General features: G+C 39.1%; 1 pseudogene across 1 annotated transcript; it reads left to right on the forward strand.

The window, feature by feature from the left end:
- Positions 1-388: 388 nt before the first annotated feature.
- On the forward strand, positions 389-23173 carry LOC146331229 (MYND-type zinc finger-containing chromatin reader ZMYND8-like; annotated as a pseudogene). Its single transcript, XR_014771469.1, has 21 exons — positions 389-472; positions 6698-6765; positions 6936-7078; positions 9726-9947; positions 10608-10721; positions 11138-11203; positions 11408-11500; positions 11587-11674; positions 14461-14516; positions 14622-14699; positions 14820-14935; positions 15018-15520; positions 15611-15739; positions 16507-16662; positions 17350-17883; positions 19309-19821; positions 20392-20588; positions 21252-21332; positions 21436-21514; positions 21623-21862; positions 22462-23173. The product of XR_014771469.1 is annotated as an MYND-type zinc finger-containing chromatin reader ZMYND8-like (transcript).
- The last annotated feature ends 744 nt before the right edge of the window (positions 23174-23917 follow it).

The following is a 23917-nucleotide window of genomic DNA, read 5'->3' on the forward strand; positions in this document are numbered from 1 at the left end:
CACACAGAGTTTTTAGCCATGCATCCACAGAGGTAAGCCTTATTTTCATTCTTTCACATATACTACTCTGTTGATAAGGCACAAGCCACTGTGTGTGATCCGTGCCTGAGTAATAATACAGGTTTGTCTGACAGATTGGGGGAGGGGGAAGAGTATTTGTCACCCCACAGCATAGGAGTGGAGCTTGGAAGGAGAGCATAGCATGGCACAGTGCAACAGACTGCCTCTGCTAGTTGGGTGGCTGTCTGGACACTTACAGAAGGAGGCCATGGGTCAAGTGTAAGGTCATTGTGTATTCATTGTATACTGACTGAGTAAACCTGCTTTCTTTTGTCAAGATCAAACGAGGAGTGAGTTTTTGTGGCAGCTCCTGGCCTGTGCTGTCAAGATGGCAGGCCTGGTGAGAGATCCAGGCAGGATGGGAGAGACAGGGAGCAGTGCAGAGGGGAGTCCCCAGAGGAATTAACAGATGGTAAACTGACAGCACAGCAAGTTTAATTTAGGCCTCAAACTGGCATGAGACTAAGGCAGCAGGGCACTGTTGTTAATTGTTTGCCAGACTAACATGGCAGTGAAGAAGAGACTGTAAGTTGTCATGTTACCTAATTTTTCTGCACTTCACCCAAACCACACTTCACCTCACCTCACCATTATGCACCTTTTTACTTGGTGAATAAAAAAACACATGCTTTTAACAGGCCTAATCCTGTAAGCAGCTCACCATTTTTTTTCTAAAATGCCAATTATCTACGGACTAAATATGCCGTAGCAGCTTATTTATCACAGTGTTGGAGGAATTGCCTGAGCCTAATGGTGTGCACTGCCTCCCAGTGTTGTTCTCTGCTGCCGAGTGTCAGCCATTTTAGAGAGCTTCCCCTTTCTGTCCCTCTGCTCCAAGCACACTGAGTATTTGTATGTAAGAGAGAAGGAAGGGAGAAGGGAAGGACTTCCTCTGAAAAGGCTCTGCACAGAACCCTCATCTCATCCATAGAGGCTTGAAAACCTGTTTGAAGTCGACCAGGTTAGACTGAGTTCTGTTTATTTATAATGATGTTGATGTTGGTGTTCTGGATGCATGGGGAAGATTTTAAAAAAGCTGAAATTTAGTTGATGATTATATCTATTTCTGCCAGTTTATCAATGTTATTTTACATTAAAACCCTTAATATATTTTTCAGCTGAAATATGTGACATGTTTTGACATTATTAGTGGAGGATGTCTGACAAAGGCTCTATTTCAAATATAACTAGGGGAGCTGTGGCCTGGATATAAGGACGCACATATTGTTGCTTGACCAGGGTTCAGGAGCAGTCTGCATTGACTGAAACAGCAAATCCCCCCCTCAGTGTTTTGTGAATGGTGCTTGGTAATTCGTCTAATCCCTTCATTCCACTATGGTGTGAGGATTGGTGTAGTCACACTGAAATTTGCATTACACCAACACACACAGCCAGTTTAGTTTTTGTCTGTCTTTAAAGTATCCACCAGTTGACCTTATCAGACTTGATGTCATTGGCCTTGAATTTTTGGCCTGGATGTTTTTCTCTTTTGAAGGATGGATCATGGCTGTGTTGCACTGTATGTGTAAATGAAATGTTTTTTCGGGCATTACCCGATGGTCCTTGGCCACAAAAAGTTACTCTGTGGCCACCAAATATTCCAAATTTTATCCCCATACTGTGAGCCTTCGCCAACACAACGTTATAGTTCCAAAAACATCCAGTTTCTCTTGCGCTTTTGAGTTCAACATTCTACAAACACAGCGAACAATACTAGTCACCGGCTAGCTACCAATTTGTTGCGGCCAGTGTGGGAAACACCAGTCACCAGCAAAATGCTAGGAAAATGTGAAAGTGGCTGGTAGATTATAGACAAAAAAATATGTTTTTTTTTTTACTGCCAAGTGATTGGTGCATTTCGGCATTTATCATATGTGAGTGGCTGGTAGAAGAAGCAGGCAGACTATGAAGAAACAGCAGGTGTTAAAGTGGGTAGAATATGACACATCTAAAGATTAAATGTACTGTGGTGTGTGCCCCCAGTTTCCCTAACTAGCCAAGAAGTCTAGCTCGGTTTTCAGAAATGATGCCTTAAGAAAACACACAGGAAAATTTGAAAATTCATGTAAAAAGTGGACAACACAAGTGTCACACTTAAGGAAGGCTGTGTTAAAGGTAGCATTGGTAGGATTTGAGGATTTGGATTGAGGATCTGTAAACGCACCAAAAAGATTATTTTTGAGTCTCATTACCAGGATGTCAAATACTGAAGATCTGGGTTGGTAAAGCACAGCAAAATATTGAGAAAATAGGGAAATACAGGCAGATACAGATACCGCTGCACATAAGTGATGATTGAAAAGGATTATGTCTATACATTCTTTTTGAGGAAAAGTGTATTGTATTTCAGTTTCATTCTTGGGCCACCATATATAAGGGTTTGGTGTCCTGTGGGGCCAGGGTTTGAAAATATTAGCATCTATCCATGAATGATATACATATATTTCAAAATAACTTCCACAGAATGATGGAAAAGTGTACTGTGTTGCAGTTGTTTATTCATGTTTTTTTTTCAGTGTACTGTTGCTCACACTCAAATCTCCAGGCAGATATCTAAAGTGTATGCTGAAGAAGCATGGGAGGGAGGGAGGGGAGGGAGGGGGTAATGCCTTCTCTGCTGTCTGAGAGGCCTGTGACATTTTCAGTCCTGTCTTTGTGTCCAGTATTAGGGCCCATGCTGCACATCAACATGCTGGGGGCACATAATAAGCTGCATGTGGTCCTTTACAGCAGATTTGACTGGTGCCGTCGTGTGTACGTGCTGTGTGTGCGGTGCGCACAGTGGTCAGAGAGAGAGGGAAGAAGAGAGAGAGAGAGTATGTGTGTGTGTTCAAAATGGATGCCATACACATACACTGTCTGAGAGCACAGCGAGGGAGGGAATCTGATCCTCTCCCTGTCAAGCCTGAAGAGCTGCATCTTACATGTCTGATAAAAGGCACGCGGCCAGTGTATGTCTGTACTGGGTTTAAAGGGAGCGGGAGACTTGATTTTCAGGAGGTTTTTAGCAACAGTGAGGAGCAGTCCTCTCTGCATTGCAGCACTGTGGCTGAGGAGAGCGGGGAGAAGAGAGCCTGTGTGGCACACCGAGCTGAGCACCCAATCAGGCACCTCCGTGTGGTGCTCAAGCCAATCGGCAGCCTGCAGCCGAGGTTAAAGATTGACAATTGCAGGAGAGAGCAGCAGGGAGAGAAGGCCTTCTGGGAAACCTGGACCCATCTTTTCCCTCATCCCCCAACGCCCTCAATAATTGAAAAAGATTTAAGAATAGGCTGAAGAATCTGTGTGTGAGAAAGGACAAAGGTATGCTGTTGATTTCCTACATTGAAGCATGAATGTTATGACAGTAGTGGGTGTGGAAAGGGTTGTATCAGGAGGTTACAATAGGCTGTATCGTGTGATCTGTGATTTAAAAATGTTTTTGTCAGGATGGGCAGAATTGATTGTCCTCCTTGTGCCTGTCCATTTCTTTCTCTTTGTCTCTTGTTGCTGTGTTTCCTGCCCTGGTCAGGACAGGACAGGAGGTTGCTGGGGCAGATTGTCTGAGGCTGTCCAGACAGGTTAGATGAGGAGGTCAGTAAAGCCATGTCACTGCACTCCTGTCTGTCTGTGTGCAGATGTGCTGTGCTCCTGTCTGTCATTTCATCCTTCTGTAGTGATGGAGGAGAAGGAGGAGGAGGGATGGGGGGTGGGTGAGCAGGATTATTGAAATGGAAGCAGTATTTTTGTTTTCAGTGGATGCCGGTCTACTTTTCACATAAAGCATTCAAATGGTGCTTTCCTCAGGAGTGAGTGAAATAATAAAGGGTAAAACTGAAGCCATCTGAACGGTGAGGCCGATGCATCTGCTGTGGCGTCAGAGAAAATGGCAACAATAATAGGATCGACAACAGGGTGCCTGCAAACCAAGGTGAATCACGTTGAAGTGACACTGAGAAAAAACCTGTTGGGCAGATTTTGAATAGACGGTGGTTCACAGAAAATAGTGACGTGCTTTTCAAGGAAATGATTCTCCACGGGACTGGTGCTGTGATTACGCAATACATTATGATATGTTGTCTGTTATTATAGGTCACTTGATCAATGAATATTAAGTGGCTGTTTTAATACGGAAGGGAAGTCTGTTTACCTGTTTATCACTTGTTGGATGTCACAAGGTTCAGACACTGCAGATTCTTCTGTTCTGTGTTTTCATGATTACTATTTATAGACCTGTGGTCAGTGGAGAAAGGTGCCTTCTATTTTTAATTGGAGAATGGCCACACACAACTGCTGTTGCTCCAGTATTCATTAACTTTTGCTTTAACTGAATCTAAGATATATTTGACATTTAGAAGATGTCTGACTGAGTCATCAAGTTGTGGACTAATTGTACCCAAGAGCCTAACATTATTTTCTACATGTTTTTGAGTGACATAATTGCTATTTTGCCAGTATTTTCAGCCATGATGGGTGTTGAAAGTTCAAGTTCCTATTTGTTAACTATCATCTGTTACTAAGTCTATACAGTACCTGTGTCATAGACAGTATGTGTGCCAGTAGGCATTTTTCTGACTATTTCCAGTATCCTGTTTTTATGCAGCGTAGTCCTACATTTGTTTATTTTGTAAGAATTATTTTGATGTAGGGCTGCACCTAATGATTATTTTTATTATCAATTAATCAATTATTTTTTTGAATAGTCTATTTGTTGTTTGGTCCATAAAATGTCTGAAAATGGTGGAAAATGGCAGTCAGTGTTTCCAAGTCCAAGATGAAATCCTCAAATGTCATGTTTTGACCACAATCCAAAGACATTCAGTCTGTTGTCATAGAGGACTAAAGACACCAGAAAGTATTGACATTTAAGAAACAGGAATCTGAACATTTTGACTTTTTTTCTGAAAAATGTATTCAAACTGGTGAATTAATCATCAGGATAGTTGGTGATTAATTTAATAATCAATTCCAAATTGATTAATCGTTTCAGCTCTATTTTGAAGTGTTTCTTGCTATCACGTAACCTTCAGCAGACTAGAAACAGGGTTTTTAATCAACTGCACACAGAGTCAAAAAGTCACTTTTCAGGATTTCAGCATCCCAGGCACAATTTGGCAGCCTGTTACTAGTGATAACTTAAAGCTACTACAAGGAGCTTTAATATTTTGTTGATTTTAGAGGCCCCTGTAGATGACAGAGTCAGCGTTGCCTCTGCCATAACCACAAAATATGACATCAAAAATAAAATTAGGGTACTAAAAATCACCTCTTGCGTCTCTTTAATTGGCAACTGTACTACTCACTGTGACTTTGCCTGGGAAAATATCAACACAGGCTCGTTTAATCTGATTTCAAAGAGAATCTGACCGCAGGCATTAAGCAGAACTATATAGACAAACCCAATCTTCTTGCAGATGGTCATGTTTGCTCATTAGGTCATACAGAAGCATCAGTATTAAATTGAGACTGTTTTAAAACCAGTTGAAAACTGCTTGTGGTAGCTTTAATTTACAGACTTAATCATTAGTATTATTTGAAGCTTTTTCAAATTTCTGTTTTTGGCATACCACTTTGCCAGAAGTAATGGTTTGAAGATGGGTTTTAATATGAACTTTTACAGAAGATTTATGATGCTTCTCTTCCCAACTGAGCACCGCAAAGATAACTAGAATTATATTAGTGTCAAGAGAGAGACAACATTGACCTTTCTTATCTAGAATGACCCTGCTGTTGTACTGGATGAGGGGAATGTATTGTTAGGGAGGTGAGATGGCTATTTGATAACAAACTTCTGAAGGGGATGTTCTGCAGTCTCATCACTGGAAATGTGGTCATTTACATGCTGAAAGTCGGTATGGTGGCACTTTCACCTCATGGCAAGAAGGTTGTGGGTTTGCATTCCAGTTCGGATGCAGCCTCTCGGTGTTGCATTTTCATGTTCTCTCCGTGCCTGCGTGGGTTTTCCTCCAGGTGCTCTGGTTTCCCCTACTTTCAAAAACATGTATACAAGGTCAGTTCTCCAGTCAGTACCCTTAACCAAAGTGCTGGCTTACAACTGCAGTTGGTCCCTGGGCACTTTAGATTAGCTTTACTAGGATGCGTTAAAAGCAGAGAATGAAGTTGACTGTACTTTATAATTTCACTCTATATGATCACAAAAAAAGTTATCTAATTTTAAAGTCACTAATAATCAAGATTGATTGGATTATTTTGACACTTTCCTCCTGAACCAATCAGCTGTGTTTGGTGACATTTAAAAAACTCAGATTTGACTACAGATACGGAAACTTGGTACTGTTTGTGAATTTTAAACTGAGTAAGAATATTGATCAAATTCTTGCATCTTCCAATTGTCCTTTAAGTGTAGTTCTTCTTGCTAGGCTAATAAACTAGAGCAATAATGATGCTGCATGCCCCAAGGACACAATGTTCTTGAGTGAAGAGTGAGCTGACAGGGAATGAGTAGCCAACAACTTAAACCAATCGGTCACGGGGATGCCCTGACTACAGTGTAAATACAGAACATGTTGTTTGAAAGAACATTTTTAAAAAACTTTTTGAACTGATTGATAACAGCATAAATAATATATATTAGAAGTCTCCAGCTGTAGGTTATGTTCGACTGGCAAACCTCTGATGATGCTCTTCTCTACATTAGTGTGACAGAGGACGAGGGAAAAACTGAGATTACAACAGACGGAATGGAGATCTCAACACGGTCTAAAGGTAAGAACGTACAAGATTGTTCTCAGATAGGTTTGTAGAGTGGTTTTGTTGTTATATGTTATTATATATTATATATATATATATCACAGTGTTTACAGGCTTCAACTGACTGCGAATATAGGAAAGCTACTGTGTCATTTCTGGCATTTTTTACTGACCTTTGTCTGTAGTTTCAGACTCAGAGCGGACGACCCAGAAACGAAAGATGCCGAGTCCCTCTCACTCGTCCAATGGTCACTCATCAGCTGAAACTTCTCCAAGCCCAGTGAAAAAGAAGAAGAAACCAGGAGCTCTTAGCAGCAGCAAAGACCAGGTAACAATCACCAATAAACAGACCTGCTTTCACCTCCAGCAACTGACTGATTGATTGTCTTTTGATATTCAGAGTCACAGCAGACAATGGCTTCCCAGAATTTTCTGATCATCAAGATGTCACACTTAATGAAGGATGAGAATCAATTTAATGTGTATAGTTTATACAGTTGTCTTTAAGGGTTAGTTCACCCAAATCACTAATATGGTATTTTGCCTCTTGACCCTGTGGTATCAAGCAGTGTGGAAAGGTTTCTGTTGACAAACATCTGAGACATTTGCTGCCACCCTCAGACATGAAACTTTGCTCTAAACATCCAGAAAGATTAAAGTCAAAGTAAATATGTATTTTGTTTGTTCAAACTATGGTGAGGACTTTAATGTTTTCAGTCAGTACAACTGAATTCATATTAATTACTATGAAATATTAAACTGGTATTTGGTGTTATTGTGGTTTAGTTTAACCTATTAGGTTTTTGTGAGGTTAATTTTACATATGAAAGAAATGTATAAATCAAAAAATATCAGTAACAGAAATCTATATCTGTGTTTTACCTTTTGTTTTTTTAACTGACTTTAGTGGACAGAGCATAATCTGCTGGCCTGCTAAAGATTTTAATTTCTTTGAATTTTCTCTATACTCTCTGGTGTTGTTCTGAGCTGTAGTTGCCAGAGAAGGGTTTTGTGTATCGTAAACTACGGTGAGCACAGTCTCGCCCAAAACAAGGACATTTTTGATGCACGCTGATACAAAATCCTGTTAAAAATCATTTCAAAACAGCCTGTTTTTATACTGTTATTCATGTAGCTGCAATATTCAAATCGAGTAAATTAGGTGCACTGCTCCACAGTGTAGCATGGGTGTGAGTGCAATTAGACTTTGTGTACTTCCTAAAAAAAATATTTATGTTTCAGATACCATGACAATCACTCATTATTGACACAGTCTTTTTGGTGTGGGAAATAAGAGATTGGTTGTAATCAGCAATTCATATTCTGACAATTTTGAAGGCTTGTATTCTTTTCAGGGTAAGGTCATTCTTTTACAGGAATTTATTATAAAAAGAAATGTTAGACATTGTGCATGTAGAATTTTATATTCTTCTTAAAATAGTCCCTTGTACCCTGAACTTTCACCAGAACAGTTTGCTGCAGGGTTGGGACAAAGTTATGTTGTGTCCTGCTTAATGTTATTGCTAAACTGGCATCATTGGCTAAAGTGGCATCTCTTGTGATACTGAGGCAGAGGTATTGCCTTTCCTTTTTGGAATCTTTTAAACTCTGACCTGCTCTATTTTTTGGTAGTTCAGACTTTTGTAAGATTGACATTTGAATAATGGCATCATGTTTTCATGTACCTCAAACTCTTTGCACTTTTATTCCAGCTGTCTTTAAGTTTGATGCAAGTTTGATCTGTGGCTTAATATTACAGTATATCGTGAGTTACCCTGTGATTTACGCCTCACATCTGCCCCATTGGGATGTAATTGTTAAAGTGTTTCAGGAACAGTGTGGAATGCACTGTGAATATTAGCATGTTAAGTTATTGCATTTTACAGTGTTATACTTAGCACTGTCTGGCATATGAGTAAACATCATTGATGTACACTTTTACATAATTGGTCAATCTCATCGGATATACTGATAACAACAATTTTAAGAAGTGCTCAGATCTTTACTGAGCATCGGCCCTTCCATTGCTCTAGACTCTGCTCAGGTACCGAGTTTTGATAAAATGCTATCTGTGCACAGCTCATTTTAACAAAATGCTTTTTAGTTGCCACTGTTTTAGCAAAATTCTCTGTAATCTGAGAAAATAATATGATTATTTGTGGCTAGTTAAAGGACCAGTGTGTAGGATTTAGTGGTATCTAGTGGTAAACTTGCAGATTGCAAACAGTTTGCTTCACCCTACTCTTCCAAGCATGTAGGAGAAACTAAGGTGGCCACACAACATACGAAAAGACAGTGGTGGTTTGTCTGTTCTGGGCTACTATAGAAACATGGCAGTGTAATGCCCTATGTCGATATAGACGGCTTGTTCTACAGTAACAAAAACACAACACTTCTTATTTTCAGATAATTATATACTAATGACAACGTAGTCATAAATATTCAATTCCATTTCTGCTATATCGTTCCATTAAATCCCATTAAATCTTGCACACTGGACCTTTAGTTGTTATGCATGCTTTGCTGCCTTTGTGCTTAAAGCAGTAGGTAAATGATTACTGGTATCTTACCCTTGGCACATTAAGTTAACCTTTGTAAATGATTTGTAGCCACTGTAACTATCTGAGCTTTATCAAGTTTAATCAAGGCTGTCCACACTGTTTATCGTTGTGCACACTGGTGATGGTTGTGTTCTAAAATACAGACTCAAATCAGAGAACTGAGCGAGTCCTGTGACTTCAAATAAATATACAGACCTGTTTTGAGGTCATTTCCATCACAATGAAAAAATGGAACATTTCAGTTTCTCATCAGCAGTTAGTGAGTCTCACTTGAACTTCTCAGGGCTCACAGCAGTCTGTCTTTTGGACTTGAGTGTGCCTTTTGTTGATGCTGTGCATGTCTGCTTGGCTTCTCTAATCTCTGGCCTGATTTTGACCTCCCCCAACTTTGTGTTTCTTTTGCCTGCATTCCAGTCAGAACTAAGACATGGTCCCTTTTACTATGTGAAGCAGCCAGCACTCACCACAGACCCTGTTGATGTTGTACCGCAGGACGGCAGGAATGACTTCTACTGCTGGCTGTGCCACCGCGAGGGCCAGGTGCTCTGCTGTGAGCTCTGCCCCAGGGTGTACCACGCCAAGTGCCTCAAACTACCAGCCGAGCCCGAGGGCGACTGGTTCTGTCCGGAGTGTGAGGTATTCACCCAGGAATGTATATAGCGTATGGGTGTTGTGAACTGAATTTCAAAGCCTGTAGTGAAAACATTGGTCGCACTTTATTTTCCAGTACACTAATATGATGCAACAAGCTGTATATTGTATCAAATTAGACAAAAAACATAAATAATATGGTCTTTATTAAACAGTATTAAACCCTTTACTAGACCCTATTGGACTTCATTAGTGGGTAATTAGCTACACATTATAACAGACCTCAACCTTAAACTAAAGTGAAATCACATATCTGCTACTTGACACAGACCTGTTGCAACGTGTCCCTGATTACCGTCTAATAATGTCTAGTAAGGGCTTAATAAATGGTCTAATACTATATAATAAAGAACATATTATTTCTAATTTTTGTCTGATTTGATACAAAGTATGGCTTGTCACGCCTAATTAGTGTACCATTGGGTGTTTGGTGTCTAATTAGGGTATAATTGTGTTTGTTTACTAACTAATAAAGAACATGTTATTTCTAGTTTTTGTCCAATTTAATATAAAGTACAGCTTGTTATGTCTCATAAAGTTTGGACGTAAGTGATTAAAACATGTTGACCTACATACTTTCTGTGCGATAACGGGATGAGAACAAACTATTTTTCTTTCAACTGTTTTCCTCTCGATGTCTTCCAGAAAATAACAGTTGCTGAGTGTATAGAGACTCAGAGCAAAGCCATGATGATGCTAACTATAGACCAGCTGTCTTACCTACTAAAGTTTGCTCTTCAGAAGATGAAACAGCCAGGTGTAAGTATTCTGGTCTCTCTGTCTTTCTAGGGATTTCATGCAACCAAATTTACTATGTTGTGATGAGGCAGGCAGTCTTATTACATGGGTTACTCTGTTTATTGTCATCTTATTTTGACTTGGATATTGGCATGTATTCTTTTCTGGCCAGTCTTAATTTTTAGATTGCTTATGCAGCCAAATGACACGCTTTTTTCTGGTCATCATATTCCCAGCAGTCGTGCCAGATGTTAAGATCTGCACCCTGAAGTACTACTTGTCCAGCATGATGTATTATTGATTTGCATGAGCAAATAATTTCTAATAACAGAACTAACAATCATTGTACTATAATGGGCCTGTCATGGCTGGAAACCATGAAGGTAAATATGCTAGCTGGTGGTGAGGATACAGCTGCCCCTCTCACTCTCTTTCAGGATCATCCCCGCTTGTCATCTCGCTCCCCCCATGCAGCTTCCACGCAGAGAAAGACTTTTAATTGGGTAATCAATTACACCACTAACAAGACCCCGTCATGATTTCTTCCTCCACTGGTTTTCCTCCTTTTGTTTGAAGCGGCTTTTAGAGTTTCTAGTAGTAGCATGGTGGTAGCATGTTCTTGTGCGGTAGAGGGGAAGGCTGTGCAGCAAGTTTGGCCTGAGAGTTTGTCTACCTTCATTTTCTTTTCTGTCTTATCAATCTTATAGACCGAACCCTTCCAGAAACCTGTTTCTCTTGAACAGCATCCAGATTATGCAGAGTACATTTTTCACCCTATGGATCTTTGCACACTTGAGAAGGTAAACCACAAGCATATTTTAATTTGGAAATATGAATGTGGAAATATTAAAAAAAGCTTGAAATGTTAAATCTTTTCTTTTTGCAGAACATTAAAAAGAAAATGTATGGCTGCACAGAGGCCTTCTTGGCAGATGCTAAATGGATTTTGCACAACTGTATTATATACAATGGAGGTATGTTTCATTAAGCAGGGCTGGGTGACACAGATTAAATCATTATCATGCTGTTATTGAGAATACAAAATTAAGAATACAAATGTTAACTATCTGGCGCTCAATGCAATCTGCTGTGTGCCACTGTTTGCTAAATGCCTTTAAAAAAAGATTATGATTTGCTCGGAATATTTCATTCACAGTGGTTCTCCAAATTTTCTCTGTCATTTCCCACCTTCACAAGGGGAAAAAAGTTCATACCCCACACATGACAGTATTGTTTTATTAATCATTAACAATGATGGGGAAAGCAACCATTAAAAAGTAAAGGTCAGCATGATAGCATCAGTAGACTCTTGTTTGCTTATTTTCTCTACATAATCCTATTCATTCAACTTTTACTCATACCCACAGTATGAGAACCACTGGGTGAACAGATGTTGAATCAGAAAAACTGTGAATGACACTGTCTCGTGTGTATTTAAATTAAACAGGCCTGCAGCTATTGACTATTTTAGTAATGGAGTATTCTACTGATTATTCCGTCGATTAATTGAGTAATTGGATAGGAAATACCTTTGCTTTATTAAAGAGCAGTAGTAAATATACAAATAAGACAAGTCTCTTAAAATAAACAACTAATTGGTTTCCTTTTGAGAAAAGTCACAGTTTTTATAATACTACACAGTTTACTACTAATATACAGATGTGGATGAAATTATTAAAATTTCATTTTTTTAAAGTATTTCCCAAGTGCTGTTAAACAGAGCAAGGAATTTATAACACAGCTTTCCCAAATATCCTAGTTTTATTTTGGATGCTTACATTATTTTACTTTTCACACAGAAACTAAATTATTTCACAAAAACTACCAGGGTCAAAATAATTAGCTCCCCTGATGCTAGTAGTCAGTTGTGTATCCTTTTTGCTGGATAACAGCCTGTAGTTGTTTGTTGTAGTTTTCAACACGTCTCCTGAGGAATCTCAGCCCATTCTTCTTTGGTGAATCTCTCAAGCTCCTCCAGATTTGATGGTCTTCTGGCATGGACATCTTCAGTTCACCCAACAGATTTTCAATGGGATTCAAATCAGGGCTTTATGCAGGACGGTCAGTTTTGGGTCGTTGTCGTGTTGGAAGACAAAGCAACGACCCAGACTCAGTTTGCTGCTGACTGCTTGAGGTTTTCTTTCAGAATCTTCACATAGCCTTATTTCTTCATGATTCCTTCCACCTTGATGAGATTCCCAGTTCCAGACGCACTAAAGCATCTCCACAACATAATACTCCCACCACCATGTTTCACTGTGTGGACGGTGTTCTTTGGGTTATACATCTCTCCCTTCTTTCTCCAAACATAAGCAACATCTCTATGACCAAAGAGCTCTAGTTTCATCTCATCTGAACAAAGGACACGCTTCCAGTATGTATAAACTTCCTCCAGGTTGTCCTTAACATACTTCAGTCTGGCTTGAAGGTGTCTCTTCTGCAGAAGTGGAGTTTTTCTTGGTCTTCGATCTCAGCTCTAGTGATTGTCTTCTTTGAGACTAGTTTTCTTTCCAGAGTCTTTGAAATCATTCTCTTCCTACCTCTGTCAGTCTTGTTCTGTACTGTGTGGCTCTCTTTGAATTTCTTGATGATACTTTTCACTCCAGTTCTTGACACTTTGAAATGCTGTGATAACTTTGTATGTCCTTATCTTGCTTTGTGAGCATCAACAATTCTTTTACTCAAGTCTTAACTTTTTTTTTGTTTTTGGCATGATGCTTTCTCAAGTGACAGCTCAAACCCTTACTGAAGTTTTTATACTGTGTGTAAATTGGAAGACAACCCTCAGTTTTAACTTGATTTTTACAAGCTTTGAGCATTACAAAGTTAAATCACATCACTGCACAACAGTGGTTTGTCAATAAAAAGGTCAGTTCTTAAGGGGACTAATAATATTGATCCTGGTGATTTTTGTTTTTTCTGAAATAATTCTGTTGTTGTGTGCAAATAGAAATAATTTATGCTCTCTAAAGAAAAGTAGTATGTTTAGAAATGCTGTGTTGAAAATTTCTTACTATGTGAAAAAAAGCACATAGGAAAATTTTGAAAAAATAAAATAAAAAAATTATAGGGGAGCTCATAATTTTGTGCTCAACTGTATACTCTACTGTATTATAGTATAATACATATATAATAATAGACTATACATAATACTACACTGTCATCTCACTCAATGCCCACACTGTCTGATTGGTTATACCTCACGAGTAATAGCCTATCAACACTGCAGGCTGTGTCACAGACAGACAACAACACAGAGCTGCTCTGCTGATGAAGGAGAGGTGTGTTGAAGGAAAACAGAAGATATTGCTAAAGTTACAATAAACATCACAATCTTTGATCTATTTCTGTGATGACAAGCATCATTAGTTTCCCAGTTTCCAACTGAAAATGCCAAAAGTCAGCTTACAGCATTTCACTCGATGGAGGCTAAAGCTACGGCTTTTAAATCAGTTGCTCTTCCTTTTCATCTTAAGCCTCTGATGCCACAGTGTTAAACTTCAGAGCAAAACACAGTACACATCTGTCCAGTCTTTTCACTGCAACTCTGCAGCAAGATGTAGGGAATTATTAGTTTAAAAAGTAACAACGGCAGTAAAATTGGATTTCACAGACCAACTACATTGTGTTGCACCACTTCTGCAATGCATATAGTTATATGGATTAAACTGTGCAAATCTCTGCATTAATGATTTTTAATAATTAAGTTTCTCAAGGAATTGTTTCAGCCCTAAATTTAACATGGATGTCCTTCTTTCAGGCAATCACAAACTCACGGCTACTGCTAAAGTGATAGTTAAAATCTGTGAACATGAGGTGGGTGTGTGATTTGAGTCAGAAAATGTTTTATATTCAAGCTTATTTTGTATTGATTTAAAACACTAACTTTATTTCATATGTCTTTTGATTCTTTCATCGCAGATGAATGAGATTGAAGTTTGTCCTGAGTGCTATCTGTCTGCTTGCCAAAAGAGAGACAACTGGTTCTGTGAGCCTTGTGTAAGCTAGTTGAGTAACTTGGAGTTTTCTGTTGATGATTCCACCAGATTGTTTACTCATTCAAACAAAGATCACTGGAATACCACCATTTAGTTCCAGTGTTTTACTGTATGTCTGCAGAGTAACCCGCATCCTCTGGTGTGGGCCAAACTGAAAGGATTTCCATTCTGGCCTGCTAAAGCTCTGCGGGACAAAGATGGACAGGTGGATGCTCGCTTTTTTGGTCAGCATGACAGGTATCAGCCCTTTGTGCTTCACTTTCTTGGACTATGGGGTACATTTCAGGGTTTGTTTATGATGTGAATCTTTATCCTTCAGGGCTTGGGTTCCTTTAAACAATTGCTACCTCATGTCCAAAGAGATTCCATTCTCTGTGAAGAAGACCAAAAGCATCTTCAACAGTGCCATGCAGGAGATGGAGGTCTACGTGGAGAACATGAGGAAGAAGTTTGGAGTCTTTAACTATGCCCCCTTCAGGACACCCTACACTCCTGACAACAACTTCCAGATGCTGCTGGATCCCTCAAACCCCTCATCGACCCCGGTCAAACCTGAGAAGCAGGAGAAGATCAAGTTGAGCTTTGATATGACGGCATCACCCAAGATCCCTTTGGCCAGGACCATGTTGTCTGGGTCTGGGGTGGGTGGGAGCACAGCAGGCCGGCGGCTCCCTCTCAGTGACATGCCTCGCTCCCCCATGAGCACCAATTCCTCTGCCCATACTGGTTCGGATGGGGAGCAGGAAACAGCAGCGGACAAGTCCCAGACAAAAGCTCCAAACAACCAGTACAGTGCGGGAGAAGAGTCCATGGACTGCACAGGTATTTCTCATGGTGCACTTTAGTATAGCAACAAGTATGTCGTGTCTGATAGGAGAAGACTTCATTTTAATGGTAAATATCTCTGATCAGCATCACCTGCCAATCCTCGACCTGGTCCTGCAGGCAGTTCCTTGGACAGCCCCAAACCATTCCACTCTCAGACTCCTGGTAAGCAGGAGAAGACACCACCGACAGGAAGCATTCTGAACCTCAATCTAGGTGAGTCTTATTCTGATTATAGAATATGTATGAGATAATATGATATGATCCTTGAAAATGCTTGACTTTCAGTAGGGCTGCACCTAACAATTATTTTTAAAGACAATCGATCTGTCAACCATTTTCTTTGTTAATACATTAGTTGTTTGGTCTACAGAATGTCAGAAAATAGTAAAAAATGTTGATCAGTGTTTACCAAAGCCCAAGATGATGTCCTTAAATGTCTTGTTTTGTCCAAAACCCAAAGATATTCTGTTTACTATCAAAGAGAAGTAAAGAAACCAGAAAATATTCACATTTAAGAAGCTGGAATCTGAGAACTTTTTCTCTTAAAAAAATTACTTAAACCAATAAATTGATTGTCAACATAGTTGGCAATTAATTTACTAGTTGACAACTATTTGAATATGACTAGTGGTCTGATTAATGGTTGCAGCTCTAGTTTTCATCGACACAATCACTCATATAAACCAAAAATCTTTAATATTTGAAAGGAAACCTTTTTCTCATCGTGGAGATGAGCAAGTTTTAAAATAATCATGATCAAAACATAATATGACAAGCTGACACAATAGATAGAGCGTGTGGCTCTGTTCATATGAAGGTATTTGTAACTGCATATATATTAACAGTTTAGATGTGATGATAAAAGCTTAGAGAGTCTAGAATTTTTTTGATTAGATACCTTGAAAGTGCTTGAATTTTACTCCTAAAAAGTTTTATTTTTAGTCCTGTGTTTGGGATTAATTTACACTTTGTTCTTCCAGATCGGAGTAAAGCAGAAATGGACCTAAAGGAACTTAGTGAAACGGTTCAGCAGAAACAAGGAGCCACACCAGTCCTCACCTCTCCAAAACGACAGATCAAGAGTCGTTTCCAGCTGAACTTGGACAAAACCATTGAGAGTTGTAAGGCACAGCTGGGTGAGTAGAGTTCCCATTGGAAAAAAAAAATCTTAAGGTCTTCTGCTGTTGATAGTCAGTAAAATAATTGCACTTGTGGAAAAGTTGCTTAATGAAACACATTTTAGGGATATGACTTTGAATATGATGTGGTGTTGTCATATTATTGAATAATTTTGACCCAGTTATTTTGTTACTTGTGTTTGTTTCTGCTGAACCCTGTAAGTCTTTTCCTCACCTGCCACTGCAGCAGGTCACTGAGCATTTCTACCAGCAACTCACTTTTTTGTCTGCCCGTCCAGTGGTAGAGTCAGTGGTACCATACAGTAGAAATATGAAATAGATCATGTAACCTTAAAGCTACAGTTGGTAAATTCTGTGAAATAACTTTTTGTCATATTTGCTGAAACTGCAACTATATCCTGACAGTAATACATGAAACAGATCATGAGAGAAAAAAATGCCTCTATGTCTGGACAAAAACAACTAATCAGAACTAGTTTCCAACCCAAAACATTTATGTTTGACAACCTGGGAATGAGTTTCATCCCTGATTTATAAAAGTTTCTTCCCTGACCATTATTGACTTGGGAAATTCTTTTTTAAAAACAGTATATCATTATATGAGGAAAACCTCTCTGCCATTGTGGTCGGGGACCTAATTCCATTCCTTGGGTGTGATATCCCTCCTGTTTGTTTGTTTTGCAGGTATAGATGAGATCTCTGTTGATGTGTATAAAGGTGTGGAACACAGTGACTCAGAAGACTCTGATAAATCTGACTCCAGTGACAGTGAGTATGCCAGTGATGAGGAGCAGAAAACCAAAGATGGTCAGGATACAGCACTTAATGATGAAGGGCAGAAGGAGTCTACCAAAAGTAAAGTAAAAGACCAGCCTTCCCCAAGCCAAGATAAGGAGGTTAAAGCTGATACAGTCATGGGATCCGAGTCTGCAGCAGGCGACGCCACTGCTACAGCATCAGATGCTCCAACGAAAGAGAAAATGAGCAAAGATTTGGAGAAAGAGAGCCCAGAGAAGACCAAAGCACCTCCAGCATCACCTGGTCCCAGAGAGAAGTCTCAGGTGAAAGAGGAGGCGAAACAGCCTGTGCCGGTGGAGGACTCTGACTCTGAGAGAGAGCTGGTTATTGACCTTGGGGAGGAGCAGGGAGGCAAGGACAGGAAGAGGAGCAGAAAAGACAGCACTGCTGTTAAAGAGTCGTCTGCTGGTAAACCTGAAGGTGAGAGTTGTTCTTCTCTCTGCCTGTGACCCTGCTTGTTACCATTATAAGGACCTTTTCTGACGAGTTGAACATTGAATGGAGTCCCCTTAGCAGCTGGTCCTGATGCTGGCTGACCTTTCACCTCATCACAAACCCCAGCTAGCCTCAGATCAGTTACACTATCGCTTAGAAGATTAGATGAAACCAAATTATAAATAAAGAAAAAGAGAAATTCATCAGTTATTGGAAAGGTATCACATACTCAGAACACAAAGATACATACATGTTTGTCCCTAAACAGACAGTATTCTGTGGCAGACTTCTTAACAACTTAACAACTTCTTAATAACTGATACATACCTGAGAGAGACATGGACAGTGTACAGACTGAGTGAGACACAGCCTGGCAGTAGAGAAGGGTGGATACGAGCAGGCAGACAGAGAGGGCAGGCTGTGCTGTCACTGTGATGAAGGAGCTGTAGAAATGTAACAGAAACAACAACAGAATTACACTTGTTAACACAATGTATAAATTTCAGATATTTCCAGAATTTAAAAAGTATTGCTCCCAGTATTCAACAGAAAGAGAGAAGAATGTGCATTGTTGGCTGCCAGATATGTCAGCTCCTGCCACAACAAAAGAACCAACTAGTGAGACAGTACAGTATTTGACTGAGCACCATCATATCCTTTTGTTTGTTTTATCTATTGTGTTATTAGATAAGTGGTTGTCCCTGGATATCACTGCAGAGATTAGGGCTGCAACTAATGATTATATTCATAGTTGATAAATCTGTCTGTGTTTTCTTGATTAATTGATTAGCTGCAGTTTGGTCCATGAAATGTCAGAAAATAGTGAAAAGTGTCCACCAGTTTATACCAAAGCCCAAGATGATGTCCTCAAATGTTTTGTTGTGTCAGAAACCAGAATTTTGACTTATTTTTCAGAAATAATACTCAAACCAATTCATCGATTATCAAAACAGATGGTCATTAATTTAAAGTTGATAATTAATTGATTACTCGGTTAATTGTTGCAGCTCTAGTATGGATAAAACAAGCATTGTGTAGTGTATACTGTAATGCTACACTACTGTGTATGTAGTGCTGTGTGTAAACTGTATGTACTGTGGAACCAACATTTCTTTATTCATCCTCATTATTATTGTTATAATCACATTTAAATTTTACTAATAATTTGATTTGATTGAAAAATAATTTGACTACTCATATACTGTATAGTTTATTTAATTTAATTATTTCATTTTATTGAATGAACTATTGCTATTTACATTATTATTGTTAATTGTCTTTAATATTGTGATTGTGCTTTGGTAAATCATGGCAAATATCATGCCAATGTCCACTGAAATAGTTTAACACACACTCAATGTATTGTCCATTAACTGAAGTGGTAAATAATGTATGTTGTTTCTCTTGTAGGTAAAGCCCTGACCCCATCGACACTCCCGTCTCAAAACAGCACAGCTCCTTCTACCCCATCCAGTGTTTCCACGCAGTCCCCCATGGCCATTCCTGTCACCATGGTGTCCTTCACCACTCCCTCTCCCGCAACTATAAGCCTTACAACCGTGTCCAGTGCCACCGCAACAGCCCCCTCCTCCTCCTCAGCCTCCACCACACCAGCATTGAAGAAACAGCGCCCTCTGCTGCCCAGAGAGACGGTGCCAGTGGTGCAGGGAGCTGTGGTTTGGAATCCCACTGCCAAGTTTCAGACCTCCTCGCAGAAGTGGCACATGCAGAAGGTGCAGCGTCAGCAGCAGAACCAGCAACCTGTGGCAACCACACAGATGCAGGCGTTGTCTCCCAGGCAAGGCCAGGCTCAAGTGCTGACCCAGACTCAGGCCGCCGGTAACGGCTCGACCGCGGTATCCTCATCGTCATCGCAGCAGTCTTCACAAAGCACACGTTACCAGACCAGACAAGCTGTCAAAGGTAGAAAATATGACAGTATTCTTTTTTTATACTTTATTTTTTTCCAGAACTGATTCCATAGATGCATCTTAACTGCTTTCAAAATTACAATTCTATAATAATAATAATAATGTGTTTTTAAATCAAATTTTTAATTAAACAAGCAAACAACAACAACAGCAAAAGAAGAAAGGGTAGAAGAAAACAGAAAAAAGAGAGCTATGACAGACAGGTTGGATATTGCACACACTTAGGTAATTTCCCATCATCTGACATCCACATTTTCTCAAACATATATTTATGTACTTCTTGAATTCTTTGTTTTTATTTTATTAAATCAGGGGTTGTGTCCCCCCCTCCCTTTTGTTATTTTCTTCAGTGCTGTGATTCTGAGAATTCCAAATAAATCATTTTCATCTTTACTGAGACCAGAAAGCATGACAGTATTCAAGTATGACTTTACACAGTATGCTAAAGAAAATACCAGTTATAATATCACAATTTACCATCTACAGCAACACATGGGCTTGTTAAACATTTCACCAGGAGTTCATCCATGATTTTTCTTACTGATTGTGTTTTTAAACACAGCTGTTCAACAGAAAGACACTCCACTCAGCACATCCACGGCGGCTGTCACCCTGGTATCCAGTAGTCCAGCTTCTGTTGCCATGATGGCTGCATCAAGTTTGGGCACAGCTGCGACATCTTCACCAGTGGCAACAGACCTGTATATTCCCACTGCGTCAGCAGACGTGGCTGCAGACATTGCCAAGTACACAAATAAAGTTAGTATAATTTTTTGTTTACATTTGCTTTGTACGGTGCCACAATCCTCTGGACTTCAGAACTTACTGATTACTCTCTGGCTAAATAACCAAGATGAAATTAAGCTCTGAGAGGAATTTTGTTTTATTAGACAGATTTCTGCTGTCTGATGCACTGAGATACAGTAGATAGCAATTCTTGATACCTTTCAAACAACATATTTTTCACTGCTACATAAAATGGCACTTGAAGATAGGGCTGCCACTGATCATTTTCGATCTGCCAATTACTGTCACAATTAATTAATTGTTTTGTCTATAAAATGACAAAAAAAGTAAAAAATGCTCATCAGAATTTCCCAGAGCACAAAGTGCCATCTTCAAATTGCAAATACAGTCCAAGACTCTTAATTTACTGTCGTAATTGATCAAGAAAAGCAGCAAATCCTCACATTTAAGAAAATGGAACCAGCAAATGTTGCATTTTTGCTTTAAAAATTACTGAAACAATTAATTGATCAATAAATTGGCAAGTAATTTTCTCTCAATCGATTAATTGACTAATCATTGCACCTCTACTTGAAGATGATAAGACAAAGACCTGCATTGATGTTGGTCATTCATGTATCACTCTGATCCATCCATTAAATATTCTTCAGAATATTATGCTCCGTTCTTTTACAGATAATGGATGCAATCAAAGGTACAATGACCGAAATCTATAATGACCTCTCTAAGAGTACTTCAGGGAATACAATAGCAGAGGTAAGTGTTTGCTCCTAGCCCTTTAAACTCTGAATACTATCCACATCATAACAGTGAGTTTGTATTTTATTTATCCTAATGCACCTGTGGGTTTTTACTTCAGATCAGACGACTGAGAATCGAAATAGAAAAATTACAATGGCTGCATCAACAAGAGTTATCAGAAATGAAGCACAATCTTGGTGAGAACTTAACTGATCTATGAAATACTCTAAGCACAGTTTCCTTTTTTCAAAACAGTGTAGTGAGTTGTGCTTGTATTTAACCATGTTGCCTGTGCTTCAACGTAGAGCTTACGATGGCTGAGATGAGGCAAAGCCTGGAGCAGGAGAGAGAGAGGTTGGTGACTGAGGTGAAGAAGCAGATGGAGCTGGAGAAGCAGCAGGCAGTGGATGAGACAAAGAAGAAACAGTGGTGCGCTAACTGCAGGAAAGAGGCCATCTTCTACTGCTGCTGGAACACCAGCTATTGTGATTACCCCTGTCAGCAAGCCCACTGGCCAGAACACATGAAGTCCTGCACTCAGTCAGGTAACATCACCTGCCAGCATCAACATGCTGTTGTTTAGGGCTGGGCGAAATGCCTTACAAATATTATCTCATACTTGTAGGCTATGCCGTGAAATCCAATATATTTATCTCAATATACTAATTTTCTCTAAAATAACATACCATAATTTCTCAAATAGTGCAAACTGTCATGCATTGCTATAGATTAAACTACCCAACATGATACAGAGTTGTTGGACCATATGGTCCTTAACACCATGATATTTTTGATAAATAATCATCCGTAATGTGAATATAATGACTAAGTGGGTAAAGACAAATAATAGAACAGCTAGAACAGTCTGGTATGTTCAGAAAATTATATCAATTAACTGTAATATAGCCTTTAAAACCAGGGAAAGAAAACACTTATGCCATGTCACAATATAACTATATTGATGACAATATCTAGTCTTATATCAATAGATATTGATGTATTGCCCAGCCCTAACATTGATCGTATTAACACAAACATGGACAGGATGTCTCCAGTCTTTTGCTTGCTTACATAATCACCAGTCACATTACTACTGCCATTTTCACAGATGTAATGTATTTTTTCACTTTTGTTCTATTTGTAGCCACAGCCCCACAGCAAGAGCCTGAGGCTGAGTCGACAGCAGACCTCCCAAACAAAGGTTTAGGGCAGACTAGCAGTGGGCCAAACTCTCTCAGAGATGTGCCGGTCTCTGCACCTTCAGACAAAGACTGTGACATGGAGAAGAGCACTGACAACATTGCAGTCACTTTGTCCTAACCGAGCTTATCTTACTTGAAAATGTAAATGTATAGATGTTTTCTTTTTCACTACAAGGATATGTCCATGTAAATTGTTCTGTTCAAGCAGCTGTTAAGGGAACAATCTAAAAACTTTTTATTTATGTTTTTGTTTGCCTTTAAGGACTCACATACTGCCCCCAGTGCACAGTGGTCTCTGAAACATTTTAAATGTGGAAACAAGACTGACAGCAGGTAGTTAGTAACCACTAGAGGGGGCAGTTTAAAAAAATGTATATTCATGCACTCCTTTGCAGTCTATAGAGAGCTGTCAGTGTAAAGAGCATGCCTGAGTGTCAGAAAACATACACATAGTGTAAAGGACAACAGTTAAACAGTTTAAGACTGCAAAACATGTAACCCATGTTAATGGACCACCCCGGCTTTAGGGTAGAGGACTTTTGGCAGAAATGTCTGTAAATTACTTATTTTGTATTCTATGTTAATTTATTTGTTATTCTAATGTTGCCTGCTGTATACCGTAAAGAAAATAACAAATACAAACATTTTAAACAAGCTGTTTGTATGATTATACTGTGGTCTAATTAGTTATGAAGCAGCCTGCCATCAGTTAGCACAGATTGAAGTGTGCGTAGAAGGTAGAGAAGGTATGTAGCTGTTAAACACAGTTCAAGATCTGAAACTCAAGATCGGATAATATAATCTTAAAAAGTTGTTTGGTGCTTGTTCATGGGTTGGATGGGTTTTGGTGTATGTAAATTCTGTAAGACTATATTCTGTCAGTTCCACACTGACTGTTTTTAACAGGTGTGGCACGTTATAACATTTCAGGACTCTGTACATTAGAGGTCCCTGAAGAAGGGGTTTAGCCAGGAATTAATACAGACTCATGAGAGGTCAAAATTCAGTAGTATCAAATGTCAGAGAAACAAGTCACAGATAAAAGTCAAAAAAATTTCAGCTGACTATTGCAACATTTTACCCATACAAATGAAAGTTTACCAGACATTTTTAAAAGGTGACCTGATCTACAGTATGATCATATGTTAAGATGTAAGGAAAAAAGTGATCCAACTACAAATATTAAGTACCTTGTCTGCCATATATATATATGAAAAATTCAGATTTAGCTCAAGGTTGTTACCCATAAAATAAAAAGTCGCAAACTTGGACAACAAACTATGGTATTTATAGTGTTCCAATAGTTGAGATAAAACTAAAAATGCTAGAGGGCTGTGTATTTATTAGGGATGTAACAATACATCAGATATTGCGTATCACAATAAAGAAATGTCTCGA

The sequence above is a fragment of the Lutjanus erythropterus genome, chromosome 2 (genome assembly GCF_056507025.1).
Source record: "Lutjanus erythropterus isolate fLutEry1 chromosome 2, fLutEry1.hap2, whole genome shotgun sequence".
NCBI lineage: Eukaryota > Metazoa > Chordata > Actinopteri > Lutjaniformes > Lutjanidae > Lutjanus > Lutjanus erythropterus.